The sequence below is a fragment of the Podarcis filfolensis genome, assembly GCF_964270895.1.
Source record: "Podarcis filfolensis genome assembly, chromosome: 1".
Lineage (NCBI taxonomy): Eukaryota > Metazoa > Chordata > Lepidosauria > Squamata > Lacertidae > Podarcis > Podarcis filfolensis.
In genome coordinates this window covers 9,576,709-9,599,577 of record NC_139604.1, presented here as the reverse complement: position 1 = coordinate 9,599,577, position 22,869 = coordinate 9,576,709, and the positions used below count along the sequence as shown (strand labels likewise).

Genomic DNA, 22,869 nt, shown 5'->3' with positions numbered 1-22,869 from the left:
AGCCCAAATTCTGATAACACTCGATTAAGTCCAACCATAGTATACCTTATAGCAGCACAGCAGCAACAGGACTGAAGAAGGAACAATGCATCTTCAATCTCATCTCCATGATTCCACATGCCTGCACATTTGGGCTAACCTATAGTTTGGCTTAGTGTTACATTTGAACTGGGTCATTGTGAAGTTGGAAAATGACTCAGAATCTGCTAGTTTTCAGAATGGCAGTTTCCAGTGGAAAACAAGGTATGGCTGGACCACTGAAAACTAGGTTTCCTCCCAGGAATTACTGGGAAAATGAGAACTTCAAAATCACTTAAAAACCCCACTTTGCAGCCATAGTTTTTGCTGTGGTATGGGCCTGATTTTTTAAAGAAAGCAAGACTAAAATAACCTGAATGTGTCTTTAGCCCATATATATTGTTTTGAGTGCAACTTAACTAAGCAAAAAAGAGAATTTACAGATGGAGAAATTAGATTTCAGTTTAATTTGGAACAGATTCCCTCTGTTGTGCAAACTGTTCTCAGATATGTGGCTTAATTCTCTGTGTGTTTACTCTGAAGTAAGGATCACAGTGTTTAGTGGGGATTACTTTTAGGTAAGTATGCATGGTATTTGTAGCCTGAGTGAGTACTGAAAGGATCTTCAGCACTTGCACCAATTTTTGAAGAGTTAATGTATGTGCTGAAGTGAGCCTGCTGCTTCTAAATGACATTTTATACTCCCACATAAATATATGCATGCACTGCTTTTTCATTTGCAACATATGCAAGTAGAAACATGGTCTTTTCTGCTCTACTCATGCATATTTTTAAAGGAACAGGGGGTGATTTATACATGTGTGCACCCTTCATATCTGAAGCGCAATGCATGTATTTTTACAGAATATTATAAAGAAGCAGCCTAACACAGATAGGTGAAGTAGTGAGTGGGATGTGAAGGCAGCTTGTATGAGCCGGCGATTTGCAAAATGCAGATATAAGAAGAGGCTGTAACTACAGAGGATTCTTGCTAAACATATATGGGGTACTAGAATTCTGAAAATGACATTGTGGATGGTAATACACTGAAAAGTAGCAAATTGAACAATGTTTCTCACTTAATATTTTATGATTTCTTGACAAAATATGTATACACATGCAGGTGTTGAGTGTTCAGTATTGAAGTTAGTGTATCAGAATTTATCCCAGAACCTTACTTTGTAAATAGTTACAGTTCAGAATCTACTTTTTTATACAGTCATAGGCCATACAGTCATACCTCAGGTTACAGACGCTTTAGGTTGCGTGTTTTCGGGTTGTGCACCGTGCCGAAACCTGGAAGTACTGGAACGGGTTATTATCTTCTTACCTAAATAAAGATTTTTATTTTTTAAGCTATGCTGGGAAAGAAGCGCAACTTTTAATCTTCACGATTACCTTCATAGCTGAATGCAAAACAATGTAACTACACTTGCATGTTGGTAATCTGACAAGAGCATAAGTGTTGTCTTGAAATAAACAGTGTGATTTTTGTACTCTGCCATTTGGTTATATATAAACTCTGTGTGAGGGAAGGGAAGTCTCAGCACTTTTCCCAATGCCTTTTTTTATTTGTTCTCCTGTATGATGGGTTGGAAGTTTTTACTTTGCCACACAAGTTAAAAAGGAATACAGTATGTTGGTGAGAGAACTGATTCTTGGAATGCAACAGGGCTCCACTTGGTATTTGGGAGCTACCGTAGTCCTCCTGAAATAGTGGTTTTACTAAGGAAGATCTGATAGTTTTGAATTAATAAGTACTTCTGTTTGTTCATTCCTTGAGGTCAGAGCATGCCACATTACTACTGCACAAGGAAATTGAGTAATCTTGAGAGATTCTCCCAGTTAAGGATGCTTTGGGATGAAATGTCTTCTCCTGCTGAGCAAGACTGCTTTTTTCCAGCGCTTTATTGTCTCTGGCCATTTGCAGAGATAGCTGACTCAGTATTACAGAGGGGAACAGGTCTAACCTTGCCTGTGGAATAAATTCCTTTAGGAAAGGAAAAGGATTGCAATCAAGAGCAATAGGGGGGTATATAAGTTCTAAATCTATAAAACAGAATAAATAACTCAAAGTAGTATTGATGAGATGACTCGTGATGTAACACAGTGATGCTACAGAAACCAAGAGAAAACTGTAATATTCACCATCTTTCTTGCATTGAGACAACCAGTGCTCTTTTACTAGATAAGGAGGTGCTGGAATTTACCACGAATGTCTCCCTTTTTCTCTTAGAATGGCAATGGCACCCGCCTGAGAGGTGCTGGAAATCACCTGAGAGGTACCAGAACTGAGTTCCTGTGAGTTCCCCCTGAAAAAAGCATTGGAGATGACCAAAGTTATCACAGTGGTTAAGGCTGGGGATTTCTCAGGAATTTGGGCTCTCTTTACTGCTGGCAATATTTGAGTTATGATGTCCTTGTGATTTCTATACAGTGGAACCTTGTGTTATGTACCGCCATCCTTACGAATGCTTTGGGTTACGAGCTCTGCTAACCTGGAAGTACATACTTCCGGTTGCAAACTTTGCCCCGGGATGCAGGCGGAAGTCGCTCGCTGCTGGTGCAGCAGCAGCATGAGGTGCCATTAGCGAAAGCGCGCCTCATGTTAAGAACGGTTTCAGGTTACAAACTGACCTCTGGAACGAATTAAGTTCGTAACTGGAGGTACCACTGTACTGGAAAAGTCTAAAACGGAGATGAGGAACCTGTGGCCCTCCATATGTTGGTGGACTCTAACAATATCTGGAGGGTCACAGGTTCTTTATCCCTGGTCTAAAGTAAGGGTTAGAAGGGATGGGCAGAAAGCTTGATGATATGCCACCCTAGAATCTAGACAGAAACCACATAGGTAGAAATTCCTTCCATGCAGACAATTGTGTGACTTCCTCATGTACTTTGTTATATGTGACAAACACATGTGTCTTTATTTCTTCTGGGTAGAGGTTGGTGGCAAGCTGTATTTGTTAGTTGCCTACCACATTTGCACCTTGTGAGATTACAAATGTGACTATTTCACACCGGATGAATTATTCACACAGTTCTATAGAAGAGACTTCTATCTAGGAAATGTCATCTTGTGAGAAACAGCCCTGGAAAAGGGTGGGGAAACATTATCATTAAAGAGATTTAAGGATACAGGAGGAAAAATCAGATTGAAATGGATTTAAGACATGTAAACACTTCAAGCATCTAATGCTTTAAACACATACTGGACAGATTTAAAAGGCATTAGTGGTCTAATTGGGATACTTCAAAACTAATGTTCCTGCTTTTTAAGAACAAGCAAGCAAACAAACTTGCTAATGTCAAAGATTTGTGTGCAGTAAAAATCAGTGTGCGCACCTAGACTAAACATATTCCAACTGACATATGAAATTGCTGAGTGTGTGAAATACATACATAGAAAATACCCTGATGTGCAATTTTTTGAGACAGTACTTAGATTAAAATCTAAATTTAAGTACTACAGTTTATTTGTGATGTATTAAATTGATAATATTGGACACCTAGACACTTGAATCTGTTCTTTATGAATAAACTGAATCAGGGGACTGATTTCATTTTCTTAGGGGCTAGACTACATTGGCATTGTCTAAAAAGGCACAAGGGATATGCAGTCTATGGCCCAAGGCTGCTTGACTTGTCAAGATGCCCTTTTCACTGAAGCACACACACACAGACAGGCTTGGTTTAGAATAGTACAAATGAAATGTGATTGGCTTTATATAGATGGTAACATTGTGGAGGAGACAGTACATATTTCCTCATTGTTTCTGGCATGAGGAAAGACCAGCACTAGCTGGGAGGCTCAGGAAAGTATCATTACCCTCCGCAGAACTTCCCATGTGCTGTTGTCTGCCTCTTTTGGAGGAGTGAGTTTGGAGCCACCTATGAACCACCTAGTCTGGTGGGAAGACCCAGCTTTCTCTGAACTGTGTTTAAGCCAGGCTGCTGAGCCCCTTGGAATACAGCAAGATGAGCATGGCTCACATTTTAATTTAATTTAGTTTAGTTTTTGTTGCTTAACTTTGGTTTTGCTTTATGTATTATTTCATTCTGCTAATGAACTTATCATACGTTTGGTGAGTTACTTTTGTTTTATTTGACATTATTGAAAGGTTTTGCAACATATTTTTTTTCAAATATTTTGATAATTAGTTGATGGTTGGGAGATGCTTTGAGCATAGGAAGAGTCTGCTGGGCCCAGCATCCTGTTCTCACAGTTGCCAGCCCAATGGCAATGAGAAGGCCAAAAGCAAACCCTGAGTGCAACAGCACTCTACCCATTTGTGATTCCCAGCAACTGGTATACTGCCTCCAACAGTGGAGGTAGAAACAACATAGCCATCATGGGCACAAATTCCTGTGGAGAAGTGACATACAGTGGTACCTTGGAAGTTGAACGGAATCTGTTCCGGAAGTCCATTCGACTTCCAAAATGTTCGGAAACCGCAGAAGTTGCATTGGACATTTGGGTTCCAAATTGCACTCAACTCTTGCTTGTGTACAGGATTCTGGACTAGATCAACCACTGGCTTGATACACTAGGCTCTTCCTATGTTCTTATGTTAGGATAGTAGCTTTGGCAAGAACAGCTAAACTAATCTCTTGCCATACCCCTTGTGTACATGATGTAATCTCCAATTTAGTAAATTTGATTTATTGGAAGTAATAGATTCTGCATACTTGACAGAAATTTCCATCATCTGTTAGTCTTTCATCAAGCAAGATAAGTAGAATTTCTGACTTCTAAGTATAGAAGATCATAAACTTTTAAGATAAAATATGAATATATGACAATGGGATATAAATCCATACTGCTACAAAAATAACTGCAACTTAACCTATGCTCTTGCTTTGCATCCTGATTTTTTACTATTCATTTTTAAATTAACCCAGAATGCTTAGCAGGCTTCTGAATATCAAATTACAGTAAATTTGCCTTCTGGCATTTGAAAATAGAATGAAGAGGGTAGGTGTCTATCTCTATTGGTGCTGATATTTATATTTCATATGAATAAATGTATTTGACTGTCTCTTTTGGCTGCTGTTGGGAATTGTAACATGTTGGTTCTCAAATTATGCTACTATATAGTTGTTTTGCACAGCTGTTTAATACTGATTTATGACAATACTATTTTAAAAAGAATTGTTCAGATACTAACTTATTATTTGGAGTATCAGTACACTGAATTCTATTCGGTTGCTTATGTTGTAGGAGTTTTGCCTACAACACATGTAAATCCCTGTGGCTAATTTCTTTTGGTTTTTAGACAGGAAGTGGCTCACCACTGTGGTGAATATTTAGTTGCAGCCTGTGCCTAGACTAGAGTTAGGTGACAAACTCAAATGTTCTTCAAAAGTCAGTACAGTTTAGTTGAAAATGTAGAGCCTAGCTTCCTTATTGAATATATGTATAAAATAACAGAAAAATACAGTTAAAATAACAGTACAGTGCCTAATAAATAACAATATTGTAAATGAAAATTAATTGAGCCTGATTGGCCAAAGATCTAAAACGCTTAAAAAGTAGGTAGTAAGTAGATGAATGGACTTAATTGTCAACACAGGCTGTAAAAAAAGGTATTAATGGAAGTTTTTAAGGAGCCAGTATTTGTCTGTTCAGGGGCTAGCTCTCTATAGCAATCTCTAATTGACTAATTACTTGGGCCTTTGATACTGCAACAAAAGCATATTGTTATAAATATAAACCATTATGTAGAGCATGGGTAGGCAAACTAAGGCCCGGGGGCCGGATCCGGCCCAATCGCCTTCTAAACCTAGCCCGTGGACAGTACGGGAATTAGTGTATTTTGACATGAGTAGAAATGTCAAGTAGAAAATGCATCTCTGGGTTATTTGTGGGGCCTGCCTGGTGTTTTTACATAAGTAGAATGTGTGCTTTTATTTAAAATGGATCTCTGGGTTATTTGCGGGGCATAGGAATTCGTTCATTTATTCCCCCCACCCCCCACCCCCAAAAATATAGTCTAGCCCCCCACAGGGTCTGAGGGACAGTGGACTGCCCCTCTGTTGAAAAAGTTTGCTGACCCCTGATGTAGAGCTTCACGTTTGGGTTGTCCTAGTCATTGATAAGACATTGAAGAGGAATTGAACTTCCATTTGTCCAGTGCTGCCTCAACATAAGCACTCCAAACAGGAGTGTAATAAAAATGGTTTCTGTTGTGGTTTGCACAGAAACATGAAATAAGTGCTGGTGGTTTGCTGATTGCATACTTTGACTTCATTACTATGAGGAATCTTTTAAAACAATGTTAAAGCATATGTGTTTGATGTTTCCTAGTTGAATTCTGTCATGGTTAAAGACTTCTCTTTCCCCTAATATGCCGTAATTAAAACTTGTGGTTACATAAAAGTTTTGTCAGACAAGAGTGTTTCCATTACCTCTGCAAATCTAACAGTGGGAGAGGAATATTCCAGCAACATTGTAGAATATGTGTGATAGAATTTGTAGACAAGTTGATTTTTTCCTATTAAAATATAGGTGCTGAGTATGGTTTCCCTCTCTCTTTAGGGCGGGGGTTATTGGGTTGTTTTTATTTTGATTATATATTTTGATTTTGTTCTGTGAACTGCCCTGAGACCTCCGGGTATAGGACGGTATATAAAATCAATTAATAATAATAATAATTTTAAGTCACAACACCCTCATGTTTTTCAGTGCCTCTTAACATCTGATATCCCTAGACTATTAAACTGAAAATTACTTTCTTAATTCACACATGTGTTACTTTAGATGATGTAAGTTAGTTGTACTATTAGAATTTTGAAAAGGAAAGAGTATTAATCTGTTTGAGTCTTAATTTCCTAGAGCAGACTTGTAAATAGCTAAGTGCTTGGATGCCTGTGGCAAGTGAAATTTGTCTGCATGACGTAAGATGAGTTTGAATTTCTTCTAGTCATAAAAAGGCACTAGCTGTCTCTTCTCCTTTCTCTTTCTGGAAGACCATCATCTCTGAAGAATATCAGACCCTGTTCACCATTGGGTATATATATATCTGGTCTCTGTAGAAGAATTCAAATCCCTGTTGAGTTTGTATTGTACACCTCTCTCCCACTCTCTATGATATGCAACTAAGCTGTGGTCGCTGCCTGATTTGTCCCACTTAGGATTGTGTGTTTGTGTCCCAGCAGGGGACACCCCCATCGTTCAGCCCGGACACTGAGGTCCAGCTCTGAGGGCCTTCTGGCGGTTCCCTCACTGTGTACAGGGAACCAGGCAAAGGGCCTGATGGGTGGGGAATAATAATAATAATAATAATAATAATAATAATAATAATAATAATTATTATTATTTCCCCCACCCAGAGTTCTCCCATTACAACCTTTGCATTCAGACTCAGACTCTTCTGCAACGATTCCAACTATCGCTTAATATTATTTTTTCAGCAGTCCTGTCCCCATCCCCCTAGACCAGATGGCTGCTTGGGATAAACCATCTACTTGGCTGAGATTACACCTGTCTGCTATCATTGGTTGTATTGTGAACACTGCTCACTTCAAAGAGATCGTGCAGTCATTTTTCCCAGGTCCTGCAAACATGTGGATGCTGCTCTCATTTGAGTCTTATTTTCTCTGCAGAAGCTTCTATATTCAATGTTATGCTCTCCATATGTTGTTGGACTATATCTTCCATCAGACCCAGCCAGCATGGTCAGTGATGATGGGATGGGAGTTTATACTCTAAACAATATCTATAGGGCACTATATTGACTTCCCCTGCTGTTCTGTCCTAAGCAGGGTTCCCGCCTGGGGGGTGAGGATGTAGCTAGACTAGGGTGTATGCTAAGCACAAATTCCAGGGATCCAGGGTCATGTACTGCTAGTCCCAGGTCAAGTAAGCAAAGGTCTAGCACAAGTCAGGTGCCAGCAAGACAAGGTCATATAAAGGAAGGAGGGATCTAGGGAAGTAAAGTTAGGCAAAACAGAGGTTTAGGTTGAAATGCAAGCAAGCTGGGTAGCACCCTAGATACCTCCACGTGGCACCTAGGCAGGAAGCCAAACAAGGCAAACTTAAATGTTGTTTTAACACCAGCAACTGAACCTTAAATGGGAATGCACATTCCTCTACGTAGCTAGCTCCGCTCATGATGAGTGGAGCCTCTGTTCGTAAAGGAATGTAGAGGAGGCCGGGGTTCTTTTGTGGCCTCTGAGCTGAAGTTACTGGAGTCTGAGGACGGCTATGTGCCTTTTCCAGGCACTAAAGGCTGTGGCATAATGTGACCCTCCTGCGAAGGAACGTATGTCAAAGACTGGTTCTATAGGTGAATCCTTTTCTCAGTCCATCATGTCCTCTGTATCCATGGTCTTTCCCCCCGAGAATGTGGCCATTAGAGCTGTCAGCAATGCCGACTGCATTAAGAATTTTTGTTTGGAATAAAACAGCATTGTATACTGACTCTCACAGTCCATTGATGGTCTTAAAGTCATTACCTTATTTATGATTTTTGTTCTTTAGTAGTTGGGGGCACCTCGGTCCCCCCACTTTCAGGTTTTGTTGGATACCCAGGTGTGTTGGCATCAAGGGCAATGAACTAGTTGACCAGGCTGCCAAGATGGCGAGCTGCCTTGGTTTAAATCAGAAAAATGTACCACCAAGAGACTTTATTTGTATTCATTCATCTATTCATTGCATTTGTATCCTTTTTCACCACCTCCCATTTTTAAGTCCAACATGAAAGCCTGGTGGTAAGAGCTGTGGGAAGGCCAGACAAACTGTAGGTTTTGAAAGCTGAAACCTGTACTTCAGTTGTGGTTAGCCACCTTACTTAAGAGCTGAAGGAAGAAAGTTGTCTTGACAGCACCAGGTTTGAGGGCTGCCAAACTGCTCCTCCAAATGCCACCTGGATGGTCCTTAGGCAGCATGGTGGAGGCAAACAGCAGTGGGGGAAAGTGGAAAAGAGAGGCATTAGACACCCAGAAGCACAAAGGGGGGGGCAGCTCAAAATAGTACTGTAAATTGATTTTTTCAAAATAGCCAAATACGCTTTTAGCATAGTTAAATGCCAAGCTTTTTTGGTAAGACATTCAGGTCTCTTTCTGGATCTCTCTTGAGCGTTCTAGCCTTTACCTGGAAAACAGAGAGAGCCAGGCAGGGCAACTGTTGCATGTAGCATTCCATGCCTTCTCAGGCCAAAAAGGGTAAGGGCTTAGGCACTATGACGTGCCTTGACAGTTCAGCTGCACTCACTTCATTCTTGTGAAAGATGCAAGGGGAAGAAGAGAAGGAGGAGGGGTTGCAACTTAGGCAAGTGGGATGGGTGAGCATTGCCTCAAATCTTATTTGCAACGCTGCAGATACACTCTGATGCTAACATACCATGGCATTTCATGGGTTTTCGGCTGGGGCACTTTTGTCTAGTGTCACAAATAGAGTGGTGGTGCTATTAGTAAAACAAATCCCTATCTAAAGAAAAGGCTTCATTGTGCAGCTATTTCATTGAACTGGAGCTGTCTTTGTTCACACAGAGAAAAACTTGTAAACACGGATTTAAAATACCTCAGTGGACAATTGAAGAACAAATTGTTTCCAAGCATGGAAGAATGTAAAATCGTACTTGTCAGAATTTGACCTGCTTTTTTTTCTTAAATTCTATGCTAGACAGTTTCTGTTTGTAGTCCTATTAGTAAGAACAGAAAATTCACTTGCTAAAGGTTTCTGTTGGATTGATCCTTGCCCATCTTAAAGTTTAGGACAACTTTTGTACACTCTTGGGTGAGTTGATGTTTGGCAAATAGCGCAGTTTCTTTAAGGGAAATAAAGGTCAGTTTGCCCGGGGAAAAGTCACATAGGTTTTTAGGAGCTTTTCAGAAAAAGGGACAGAAGCATGGTAATGAATAGTTGACTTGAATGAGAATGTAGAAAGTGGAGAAACCCAGAGATCAGGAATGGGATGGGCAGATGAGTCATAATAATAGGTAGTGATTGAAGGGTCCCAAGAGAATAGCGAGTGTTGAGACAGAAGGGGTTGCAGTATGTGAGGGTTATGTGGAAAAAGCATTGAGGAGCTGGGAAAATTAAGGAGATGTTGCATGCACTAAAAGGTGGCCTAACAGTGATTCTTATAAATAAATTAGAAGTGTTCAAGAAGCCTACATGTAAAGTATATAATAAAATCAAATCTGGCATGACTATCAACTGCTTTTAACCTTTCCTGATGTGTGAACAGTTATTGCCTGTTACTGGTTTCTGCATAAAAGGCAGAACCATTTAGAACCTTTAATTTATTTATTTTAAAAATACTGTGTAAGCTTCAGTCAATCTTGCACGCAGTGAAACTGGGTATTCTATTGCGTGACATTCACATTGCCCATACATTCATTCAGGTTTTTTTAATGAGTGCTCTGAAATGCTGACTTGTTACAGTTGTTCTTAATGGCACGCGGGTGGTGCTGTGGGTTAAACCACAGAGCCTAGGACTTGCCGATTCCCACGACGGGGTGAGCTCCCGTTGCTGGGTCCCTGCTCCTGCCAACCTAGCAGTTTGAAAGCACGTCAAAGTGCAAGTAGATAAATAGGTACCGCTCCGGGGGGAAGGTAAACGGCATTTCTGTGCGCTGCTCTGGTTCGCCAGAAACGGCTTTGTCATGCTGGCCACATGAACCAGAAGCTGTACGACGGCTCCCTCGGCCAATAAAGCGAGATGAGCATCACAACCCAGAGTCGGTCACGACTGGACCTAATGGTAAGGGGTCCCTTTACCTGCTCCTTTAGGACACCCATTCATGAATGCTTACTTCGTCCAATCCAGCCCTCTCTCTCTGTAGATCTCTGTTGTGCTATAGTGGAGGTGAAGCTCTGTTTTGAAGTGGGATGAATTGATGTTACTTTGCCACAAAACCAGAGCTATGGAGCAGTTTCCCTATAGGGTTGTAGTCTCTGATCTTCAGTGGTAGTGTGGCAGATTTCACCCTTATAATCACGGCTACAGGCCTAAAGTGAAAATGACATATAACTGTGAGGTGTGGAGTCTCCGTTACACATTAAATTTATTGCAGATGAGTGAATTGTGGGTGAACTACTACCTTAGCCCCAACCTCTGCTAAACATTCCAGGCCCGGTGTCTAGGCTCTGACAGACGTACAAGTTAGGAGGCTGAGCTGCATTGTGCGGCTGTTGTATCTTGGGTGCCAGTGAGTAAGATTTTCCTGCCTTTCCTCTGATCCTCGACGGAGGGGAGAAATTTGTTCAAACTGTCAACATGGCTCAGAGAGCTTACAAGGCCACAGACATGGCACTTCATTTATGAGGGCATGTGTCAGGGCTACCCTAGGTCCCAGCTCACAAAGGACCAACGCTGCTTCGTTGTTAAGTATAAAAGCCTTTATTGAAGTTCAGTTTCACTTCCAGAGCCGCAGCGCGCAGCCCCACGTCTAAAGTGTCAGACCACTGATGCTCCGTCTGAGTCTCCTCCCCCTTGACACCAATTTAAGAGTCTAGCCTTGCTCCACCTTCTCCGCTGCTCCTTCCTCCTCTGGGTCCGCCTGCCCGCCGGGGTTCCGCCCTTTCTAGCCTCTTCTCCCGCTGATTCCCCTGAGCCTTCTCCCTCCCTCCGGCGGGCTTTAGGAGCTGGTTCCCCATCCGGGTCTCCTGCTGTTCCGCGCGCCTGCACATTTGAACTTGGCGCGCGCGCCCAGCCAGCAACTTTCCTCCTGACCGTTCCACTGCTGCTGTCACTGCTTCCCCCATCGGGGGGGCTAGCTGCAACTGACCTCCCCTCCGTTGGAGGCGTGGTCAGCCCTGACTCCCTCTCTGGAGGAGACACTGCTCCTGACACATGTGACTCCTCCCCCCCACTACGCTCTGGTGGGGAAACTGGTCCTGATCCTCCACTGCTGCTTTGGGGTTCCCCTCTGGCTCCTTGTTTCTGGTGCGTCCCCCCTGGGACCCCCCTTGCCCTGACCATCGGCGCCCCCTTCTGGGAATCTTCTGATTCGCTGGAGAAGCTCATGGAATCTCTCGGGCCACTGTCATACTCCCCTACGCTGCCCTCGGATTCTTCCCCTTCGCTCTCCCAATCCTCTCTCCCCAGTGCTCCTGCTCCTGATTCCCTGACATCCATCCCCCCCTCGAAGCCCCCCCTTCCCCCCTCCCCCTCTTTGGGTGTGGGTTCCGGGTGCTCCAGTCCAGTGGGTGTGAGTGCGGGATACCATTCTTCCCCCCTGGTGTGTAGCCGGTCCACTGGATCCGGCCCAACCGCAACGGGCTCGTCGACGTCGATTTCCTCTGCTTCCATCTCTCTGCTGATGTGCTCGAATCCAGGATCCTCCCCCAACACGTCCATGTCCTCCCCTCCCCCGGGTACCTCTGGTGAGACAGCTTGCAAAGGTCCCCGCAGCAGCTCCCTGCGCCACCCCACCTCCGGTTGAGTGTCCCACCAATAGGAGCGGTCTGTGGCAAACCCCGAGAGAGACCCCTCCGAGGAGCTAGTGTCTGGCGTCGTCTCTTCAGCTGATGAAAAACCCTGGAACGTACTGGCTGACAGTGTGGGCGTGAAGAGCCAGTCGTCGAAATACTCTGCCGGCATAGGTCTGTGTGGGAAGAGTGCATGGAACTCGTCTTTAAGATAGTGCTCCTCCACGGCATAGCACGGTACCCACCTGTTGGCACTGGCTGGGGTACCTTCCCTGGCGAGGAGGTATTCCACCCCCTCTTCCCCCCACCTCGAGTCCAAAATCTCCGTGACCTCGTTGAGTGGCGTCGCCCTCCGTGACCCCTCCCTCTTCGGAGATTCACTAAGTGTGTCTGGCGCGTTCCCTGTCGCCTGAAACCTGTGGGGTTCCCTGTAGGGTGTGAGCACTGACCTATGAAAGACTGGGTGCATTCTGGAGCCCTCCGGGAGTGTCAACCGGAAGGCCACTGGATTGATTTGCGCCGCGACCTGGTAAGGTCCCAGCTGCTTGTGCTTGAGCTTCCTCTTAGCTAGCGTCCTGGCCGGCACTGCCTGGGCTGCTAACCAGACCCAGTCCCCCACCTGGATGTCCTCCCCGACCCTCCTGTGCTTGTCTGCCTGCATTTTGTAGGCGTGTTTCGCCAGTTCCAATTGCCTGCGGAGTTGCTCGTGGACCTCCTGTAACTCTGCTGCTAAGTGCTCTGCTCCCCTTGGCTCCCCCTCCCCCTTCGTCTCTAACCCTGGGAAAGTTCTGGGATGCCGCCCATTATTGGCGAAGAACGGTGTCACTCCCGTAGACCCGTGCTTCGTGTTGTTGTAGGCAAACTCGGCCAGCGGTAGGTAGTCCACCCAGGTCGAGGGTTGTTGATTGGCGTAGCATCGCAGGTACTGCTGCATGATGGCGTTGACCCTCTCCGCTTGTCCGTTGGTCTGCGGGTGTCGTGCCGACGCTAAGTTGATCTTGACGTTCAGGATGCCCAGCAGCTTCTGCCAGAAGCTCGAGACGAATTGGCGACCCCGGTCGGACAGGATGGACCGCGGCAAGCCGTGAGCTTTGAACACGTGGTCTATGAACAGCTTGGCGGTCTGTTCCGCTGTGGCCACCTTCGCGCACGGAATAAAGTGTGCCATCTTGGTGAACATGTCTACGACCACGAGCACCGCTGTTTTGCCTCGCGAGCTGGGCAGATCTGTGACAAAGTCCAGGGCCACTCTCTCCCACGGTTCGAGCGGCGTCTGTAGGGGTTCTAGTAGACCCGCTGGCTTCCTGTGTACTGGCTTGGCCCTTTGGCAGGTGTCACACCTGGAGACGTAATCCGCGACTTCTCCCCTCACCTTGGGCCACCAAAAGTCTCTGGTTACTAATTCCGCCGTTTTGTCCTTGCCGAAGTGCCCAGCGCTGGGCGCGTCGTGTAGCTGCTGCAAGACTTTCGCGCGGAGGTCGTCTCCGGGCACGTAGAGAGCCCCTTTGCGGATGAGCAGTCCGTCTCGTATCTGGAACTCGTCGTCCTTCGCTGTGCCTCTTCGCACCTCCTCCATCTTGGATTGTGCGAACGAATCCGTCTGCAGCGCTCGACGCACCGCGTCCAGGTCCACGGCAGCTGAAGCGCACGCCCACGCTTTCGGTGCGAAAATGTGCTTGGCCGCCACCGGCGCCGCTTCCTCGAGATACTGCGGCTTCCTGGATAGTGCATCCGCCATGACGTTGTTGTCTCCCGGGATGTATTCTATCCGGAAATCGAAATCCGCAAAGAACTCCGCCCAGCGGATGTGTCTCTGGTTCAGGAACCGCGCCGTGCGCCAGTACTCCAGGTTCTTATGGTCCGTGCGGACTTGCACTGTGTGTCTGGCTCCAACGAGGAAGTGCCGCCACGCCCTGAAAGCTGCATGAATGGCCAGCAACTCCCTGTCCCAGATGGTGTAGTTCTGTTCCGCCTTGCTGAGTTTCCTGGAGTAGAATGCGCACGGCCTCCATTCCCCTTGCGGATCTTGCTGCAACAGGACGGCCCCCACTGCTCTGTCTGAGGCGTCCGTCTCAACCCTCATTGGTCTGCTGGGGTTTACATGTAGCAGCTGTTCTTCGGACGCGAAGAGACGCTTGAGTCTCCGAAAGGACTGCTCCGCCTGGTCCGTCCAGGTGAACTTCTTCTTCTTGGAGCTGAGGGTGTCCGTGATGGCCGCCGTCTCCTTCGCGAACCCTTTGATGAACTTGCGATAAAAGTTGGCGAAGCCGACGAACCTCTGGACCTCCTTCCGATTGCGCGGGCTCTTCCAGTCCAACACCGCGCGGACCTTGGCGCTGTCCATGGCGAGTCCCTTGTCGGACAGCTTGTAGCCCAGAAAATCCACCTCCGTCATGTCGAACTGGCACTTCTCTAATTTGGCGTAAAGTCTGTGCTCCCGTAGCCTCTGCAGGACCTCCTTGACGTCCCTCTCGTGAGCCTCCTGCGATTCCGAGAAGATCAGGATATCGTCCAGGAAGCAGACGCACTTCTTGTAGAGGAGTCCCGCTAACACGTGATGCATGAAAGCTTGGAAGGTATGGGAGCCATTTTGCAGACCAAACGGCATTACGCGATATTCATAGGTGCCTAAAGGTGTAAACATGGCTGTCTTCCACTCATCGCCCTCCCGCATGCGTATAAGGTTGTACGCCCCTCGTAGATCCAACTTGGTGAAGATCCGTCCCTTCCTCACCGTCGCGAGCAGGTCGTCGATCTTGGGCATGGGGAATGCTGCGGGCTTTGTTTTGGAATTTATGGTCCTAAAATCAACTATGAGTCTCCGTTGGGGCGTGTCCTTCTTCTTCACGAAAAACACGGGACTGCCCCCCACTGCTTTAGATTCTTGGATGAACCCCCGCTTCAAGTTGTGATCTATGAACTCCCTGAGTTCTTGCAGTTCATCTTCATTTTTTTTTTTTTAAATAATATTTATTGAAGTTTCCAAAATACAGAAAGAGAAGAAAAGAAATTATGAAGATACATTCAGAACCTTATTTTCAAACATCCACTTTCTGGGACTCCCCCCTTCCCCCACCCCTACCGTATTCCCCTTTCATATTGTTGTTTCCACAAGTTCTGTTTCTGATTTAAAGCACAATTTATATACCCCATTGTTCAAATTTAAATTTATACAAACCTTATGCAACACCCTTGATAAAAAAAAGCAAAAGATCTCTCCCCATAGCCCGCCCCCTTTTCTTTCCACAATGTCCCCCTTTTTTCCCATTAAAGTAAAAGCACACAGAATAAAAGTATAAAAAAAATAAGAAATATATTAGAAAAAAGAAAACCAATTCAGAAAATAGTTGCAAGCCTTTGGATTCTAATTCTCCCTCCCCTTCCCCGGTTTAATTTCCCTTATCCTCCAATCTATGTTTCCAGCCTGGAAGTCTTAAGTCCATCAATCCCATTTTTCCCCCAACTCCTTGCAGAATTATTTCCCATTTTTAGGATTACTTTTTAAAAATTAATTCCTAAATCTTTAAAAATGTCAAATTATAAAATTCCCCCCATTGTTCTTTCAAGGTTATAGTCCAGCTTCCTCTTGTTCCGCTGCTAAAACTTTCTTATTCAGAAGTTTAGTAACTCTACATGGGTTGTTGTTATTCAGGAACAAAAACTTGCGTTCAGTCCCTTCCTTCTTCAGTAAAGTATTCTGTTGTCTCCTTTTAGTCTAAACACCCTGTAGACGAGATTCAGTTTCAGTTTTGCAGCTTTCCCAGGAGATAACCAGTTCTGTGAAATTCCGAAGTGTTGTATTTTTCCCGGCTTACGCCCATCTTTGTAATGTCCCGAAGCTCCTCTAGGGGGGTTGTTGTAACTTTGTTTCCAAAAATCCGATTGTTCTCCGTATTTTCGCCATTTTGTATTCAAGTCTTAACAAATTATATCAAGTTGTAACAAATTTGACCAGCAAGGTCCTTGTAATAAAATCCTCTTTAAAATTCCGACTTTGACAGCTACTTTGACAGCTGTCAAAATCACCGGCTCTTTTCACCAGGCTCACTCCTCAATCGCCCCGGTTCCCAGGGAGGGGGGTGCATTTTCCTTCTCCTTCAATTCTTCCTCCAGCACAATTCTTGTACTTTCCCATCATGGAATTCTTGATTTTAGCAAAGATACCGTTCTTTTTGGGCCTTGGCTTCCCAATCCTTGTTTTAAAATGTCTACAATAGGGAGGGGGACTGACTTCCTTTTTAGATCCCCCCCCGCTCGTCTCAAATCCAAAAAATTTTTCTTCTTTTAAACCCGATTTCCAATTTACTCACGGGTTGTTGTTAAAAGTCCAAATTCTCAATGGAAGAAGTCAGCGCTCTCCGCCGGATGGCATGCGGCTTCGCTCGGCAGGGGTGGCAGAGGACTCAAAGCACCACGCTTCTCCCCGGCACCCGATCCGTAGCCTTTAAAAAGGCTCCTTCACGAGTCGGGAGGGCGCTAGCGGTGCTAGCCGAGTCTCCAAGTCCACGGCCCCCGTGGCCGTGGTTTCTAAGGGTCCCCGCATCGCCGGTGCGGTAAAACCCAGCCCCTGCCGAGCCGGCTCCCTCCGGAGCTCGGAGGGAGTCCGCCATTCGGCGATGGCGCCAACCCGGAAGTCCTTGCAGTTCATCTTCAGACATGGAATACAGTTTCCCAGTCGGCAGCGTCGCTCCCGGCAGGAGGTCAATCTTGCAGTCGTAAGGCCTGTGGGGAGGCAGCTTATCCGCTTCCCTCTCGCAGAAGACCTCCAAAAACTCCTTGTACTTGTTGGGTACCGCTTGCACCATGCCTAGGTGTAGCTGCGGTTCATCCTCTTGCCCCTCCTCCTCCTGGCGGGTCTGGATGCAGTGTTCTGCGCAGTAGGAGGAACAGAAGGTCAACTGCCGCTGGTACCATGCCAATGCCGGGCTGTGCCTATCCAGCCAACTCATACCCAACACTATGGGCGTGTCCGACAGGTGGGTGACGTTGAAGCTGATGACTTCGCGGTGGTTTCCAATTTGCATCACCATCGGTGGTGTTTGCTGTACCACCTCTCCTCCCAGTAGCTTCCTGCCATCGACCGTGACGACGTTTAGGGGCATCGTGGCTGGCATGAGTGCTATGCGATGTTGCTTGATAAAGTCCACTCCAATAAAGTCTGCGTTGCTCCCAGAGTCAATGGTTATTGGTACTTGCATGGTGTGCCCATTGGGCAACTGGAGCGATGCGGTGAGTTGCACCACTGGTTTGGGTGGGAGGGGGTCTGTGGGCTGTAAAATCTCTGGGGACTGCTTCACTGACTTGCCTGGTTGGGCCCCAGTGGCTCTGTTTCCAACCAGGCTTCTTCTTCCCCCTGCAGCTGTTTCAGCTGCTCACCTGTTCCCTTTACTGTTGCTGAGGCTGCAGTGTGCTTCTGGAGCCTCTGGGGACACTCTTTGGCCATGTGCTGTGCACTGTCGCAGATGTAACACTTCCTGGTCCCTCTAGGAGCCTTCCCCTTGACTGCTCCCGGTGTTTGGGCTCTGCTGGCAGTCTGAGCCCTTGCACCACCAATCTCCATCGGCTCTTCTCCCCTTCCCAAAGGAGGCATGGACAGCGCCCGCCCCGCCTCTCTGGGAAAGAAAGGGGTTGTCCTGGCTGGGGTGCTTCCCTTACGTCCTTCCAGGCGCACACCAATTGCCAACGCTCTTTGGGCAACTTCTTGGGTATTTTGGGGTCTTTCTCCTCTTGCCAGTTCATCTTTCACCTCTCCACTTAGCCCCTCCCAGAACAGGTCTCTGACAGCAATGGAGTCCTTCTCCCAGCCCAGCACGTTCAGTAAGGCAAAAAAGCGCGAGTGATACTGCCTCACCGTCGCTTTCCCTTGCTGTAGTCCATGCATTTCCCTCCGAGCAATATCTACATCTACCGTAGATTTAAAGCAAGCGTCCATAGCTTTGATAAATGCATCGGAATCTTTGAGGGCAGGGTCTTTTTCGCGCCACAAATTCCGCAGCCACGCTTTTGCTTCCCCATGCAAATGAGTGATTATGAAGCCCACCTTCTCTTCCTCATCTCTAAAGTCTTTCCGAAGCAAATTGAGCGCGTAAACCACGTCAGCTCTGAAGTTAGGGTATTGCTGCAGGTTCCCATCAAAGTGCGCCACCAGGCTGCCCCCCCTCTTCCCGAGGCCAACTCCCTCCGGTTTGGGTCCTGGCAGCCCCTCTTTCCCCCAACGGTCCCACCTGGCTTGCAGATCCCGGCAGAGCGCTACTGCTTCTTCTTCTCTTTTCCTGGATGCTGCTACTTCCGCGTAAAGCGTCGTGACTGCTTCTTGCAGTTCTTTCACCTGGCTCTCTGTAGTCATCTTTGCCTATCTTCGTGAGCTCGCAAAACACCAAGTCTTGCCCCTCGCTGCACCAACTCACGCTGCGAGGTTTTTATGTGGGACGGAGCATACTGTCAGGGCTACCCTAGGTCCCAGCTCACAAAGGACCAACGCTGCTTCGTTGTTAAGTATAAAAGCCTTTATTGAAGTTCAGTTTCACTTCCAGAGCCGCAGCGCGCAGCCCCACGTCTAAAGTGTCAGACCACTGATGCTCCGTCTGAGTCTCCTCCCCCTTGACACCAATTTAAGAGTCTAGCCTTGCTCCACCTTCTCCGCTGCTCCTTCCTCCTCTGGGTCCGCCTGCCCGCCGGGGTTCCGCCCTTTCTAGCCTCTTCTCCCGCTGATTCCCCTGAGCCTTCTCCCTCCCTCCGGCGGGCTTTAGGAGCTGGTTCCCCATCCGGGTCTCCTGCTGTTCCGCGCGCCTGCACATTTGAACTTGGCGCGCGCGCCCAGCCAGCAACTTTCCTCCTGACCGTTCCACTGCTGCTGTCACTGCTTCCCCCATCGGGGGGGCTAGCTGCAACTGACCTCCCCTCCGTTGGAGGCGTGGTCAGCCCTGACTCCCTCTCTGGAGGAGACACTGCTCCTGACACATGTGACTCCTCCCCCCCACTACGCTCTGGTGGGGAAACTGGTCCTGATCCTCCACTGCTGCTTTGGGGTTCCCCTCTGGCTCCTTGTTTCTGGTGCGTCCCCCCTGGGACCCCCCTTGCCCTGACCATCGGCGCCCCCTTCTGGGAATCTTCTGATTCGCTGGAGAAGCTCATGGAATCTCTCGGGCCACTGTCATACTCCCCTACGCTGCCCTCGGATTCTTCCCCTTCGCTCTCCCAATCCTCTCTCCCCAGTGCTCCTGCTCCTGATTCCCTGACATTTATTTTTGCTCCCTCTGGTGAGTCCATGTTTACCGTATTTTTTGCACCATAACACTCACTTTTTTCCTCCTAAAAAGTAAGGGGAAATGACTGTGCGTGTTATGGAGGGAATGCCTACGGTGGCATGCCTACGGATTTTCCTCCTCTAAAAACTACGTGCGTGTTATGGTCGGGTGCGTGTTATAGAGCGAAAAATACGGTAAATGTTATATATCTTGGTATGGAGAAACTTTCATTTTGAGAGTGGTTCCAAACCAGTTGGCATGGGGTACACATTCTGGTGTTGGAGGAAACAAAATGTAGCAGTGTATCACCACCACTCCTAAGCCAGGGGTCACCAGTGCTGTGCTTGCGGGCATATATGTGCATGTAAGTCTCTGGTACCCACAGGGTTTCCCAGTGCCCCCACCCCCCAACTGTGCTGGAACATGAATCCGTGATTGCAGTAGGCAAAACTGGAACAATGCTGCTGTATGGTTATCTGAGAACGCTCTGGAGCTGGCAAAATGAACACTCTTTTTTTTTAATACAATTTTTATTAATTTGTTGTTTACAATTTCAGATAAACATTTTACATCCTTAAGATATCAATGACTTCCCTCCTTCTCTTTCCATGGTTCATTTTGCATATCTTTTATCCCTGAATATTTTACAAAAAAACTATACCAATCAGTTTTCCATTATTACATCCATCAAAACTTATTTACACTGTTGAATTTATCTTAATGCTGCCAGCGTTTTCAGCTGCACACAATTATTTTCCATATACTGTATTCGATAAACATTTTCCAATCTTCTTTAAACATATGTTCTTCTTGTTCTCTTATTCTATATGTTAAGTCTGCAAGTTGTGCATATTCTGTCAACTTAAGTTGCCAAGCTTTTTTGGTTGGGACCTTGCTCATTTTCCATTTGGAGACTAACAAAACATGGGCCACAGTTGTTGCATGCATAAATCACCTTTTCTGACACCTGGGAATTTCAGTCTGAGTTATCCCCAACAGAAAGGACTCTGTTTTTTGGGGGGGGGGTGCGGAAGTAATTCCAAACATTTTTTTCAATTCATTATGAATCATTTCCCCATGCTCTTTTACCCTTTTACATGTCCAAGCAAAGTGAACAGTATTAGTTGCTTTCATCACCTTGTTATAGGCATGACCATGTGTTTGTAAGTGCTTTCGGTCATCTTTGCAATAAAACTTGTTCCATGGTGCTTTATAGTTTCTGGCTTCTCTGGGAACAAGTTGCTTTGCAGCACTGGAGAGGACACGTAGCAGGAATGATTGCATCAATAGCCCCCCACATTTCACTGTTCCAAAATGAGGCTAGGGTCATGACACAGTCCTAAGCCTTGTCAACCATAAAATATCCTAGCGCATTAAAGGATCTGTTGATAAGCAATAGCAAAATTGTAGAGAGATGGGGTTGCAATTATTTGCCTCACTTCGACAAAGTTAACGGGTTAAAGCAGGGGCATTAAGGAAAATGGGCTGTAGCCCCTCAAAAAAAATGCCTGCTATTAAGATAGTTGCAGAATAGAGTTTCAGTTGCATCTGATGAACTTGGTGCTTTAGAAACAGATAACCAGATGGTCAGCTTTTCTGTTTTCATCCAAATGGACTCTGACTGTTTTCACGCTGAATCATATTTCTGCTGTTGCCAAAACTGATTTCACTGGTTACTTTAAAAAGCAAATTACTAGCTTTGAGTTGAACGATGACTACACGTTTGGCTTGCCGTTGACTCTAGAAGTGCTGCTCTTGCTAAAAATGTTGGAGTGCTGATTTATTGACTGCATTCACTTGGCACTGGTTGGAATAATAGATACGGGAAGGGAGGATGTAACCTTTGCAAGTTTTGAAGATTATGTATTTCTTAGCTGGTGTTCCCTTAAGTTAAGTTTTGAATAGCTCACAGCTTCTTTTCCCTCATATTTTCTTTTCTGTTACTTGAAGCAGAACAAACCATGTCATGAGGCACATGGCTAGTCATGAAATACATAGTACAAAGAGGAGGATGTTCTCCTGCCAGCTATATAGGGGGATATGTGACACTTCAGATGCTCTTGGACTTCAGCTCTTAGCAGCCTCAGCCCCGTGAACTATACACTTTCTATGTTTTATTCAGCCTTTGAATTGTTGCTTGATTTGAATACAGGGCATTGGGGAGATTTAGTTAGATGCAGCAAACTGGCTATTGGGCATCCGTTAAATATTTCACTTGGTACAGGATGACCTGGCATAATGCTACATAATATGCTACATGGTACATAACGCTAAGCCGTGGCTTAGACTACAAACAAGCAAACATTGGCATTTCCAGGCGGAAGATCACGGCCACTATACTCATCTCGTTCCCTGGTTGCTGTGCTACGTGGCATTAAGACATGGTTTGACTTCACATCTGATCCTGGACTTCTGCTTTTAGCTTATCTGGGGAAAAACCAATCACTAATCAGGGTTTGCATGTAGCAAAAAGCCAAACCACGCAGCAGCATAGCCAAGGAAAGGCACTCAAGCAGCCACAATCTTCCCTCCAGGAACCTGGTTATTTGCTTGTTTGCACGAAGCCTGGTTTGGCTTCCCATATGTACAAGTGAAGCCAGTATCTTGTGAATATTGTCTAGAAAATGCTGATTAGGTATTCAGGAAGAAACCGCTTTGGAGTTCACTTGAGTTAGGAAGGGTAAGAGTGATAAATCAATGGGTTTCCCCGCCCCTTTTCCTGTATTTATATTTGCAGTGGTCATGGTAATCTATGTTAGGTGCAGTATTTCATTCATACTGGTCAATTTTGGTATAAATGAATGTGTCCAAAAAGGGCACAAGAAATATCTCCAGACACTTGGGCACCAAAAAATCTGTTGTGGGCAGGATATCCGCTATAGTGCATCAAAACAATTTCCAAAATATACTTCAAAGGTTGAATTGTGGTATTTGGAGAGAGTGATAGGTGGGTGCACAGATTACAGTTGCATGTGCACCTGTCCTCATTGGCTGAGAAGTTTGTGTTTATTATCTCACCAAACTAGGCAACTTTTTTCTCAGTTGTTGTTGTTGTTGTTGTTGTTGTTGTTGTTGTTGTTGTTGTTGTTGTTGTTAGAATCTATATATCGCCCTATACCCAGAGATCTCAGGGCGGTTCACAGAACAAGATCAACATAAAACACCTCAATCTATATAACCAGTGCTTTTTTTTTCTAAAAAAAATGTTTAGGGGTACTCTCATTT

General features: G+C 45.8%; 1 protein-coding gene across 15 annotated transcripts in view; it reads left to right on the top strand.

Annotated features, from left to right (window-relative positions):
• Window positions 1–22,869, top strand: part of ABI2 (abl interactor 2) — a 75,118-nt gene that overhangs the window by 19,353 nt on the left and 32,896 nt on the right. The gene's annotated exons all lie outside the window — the stretch shown is intronic.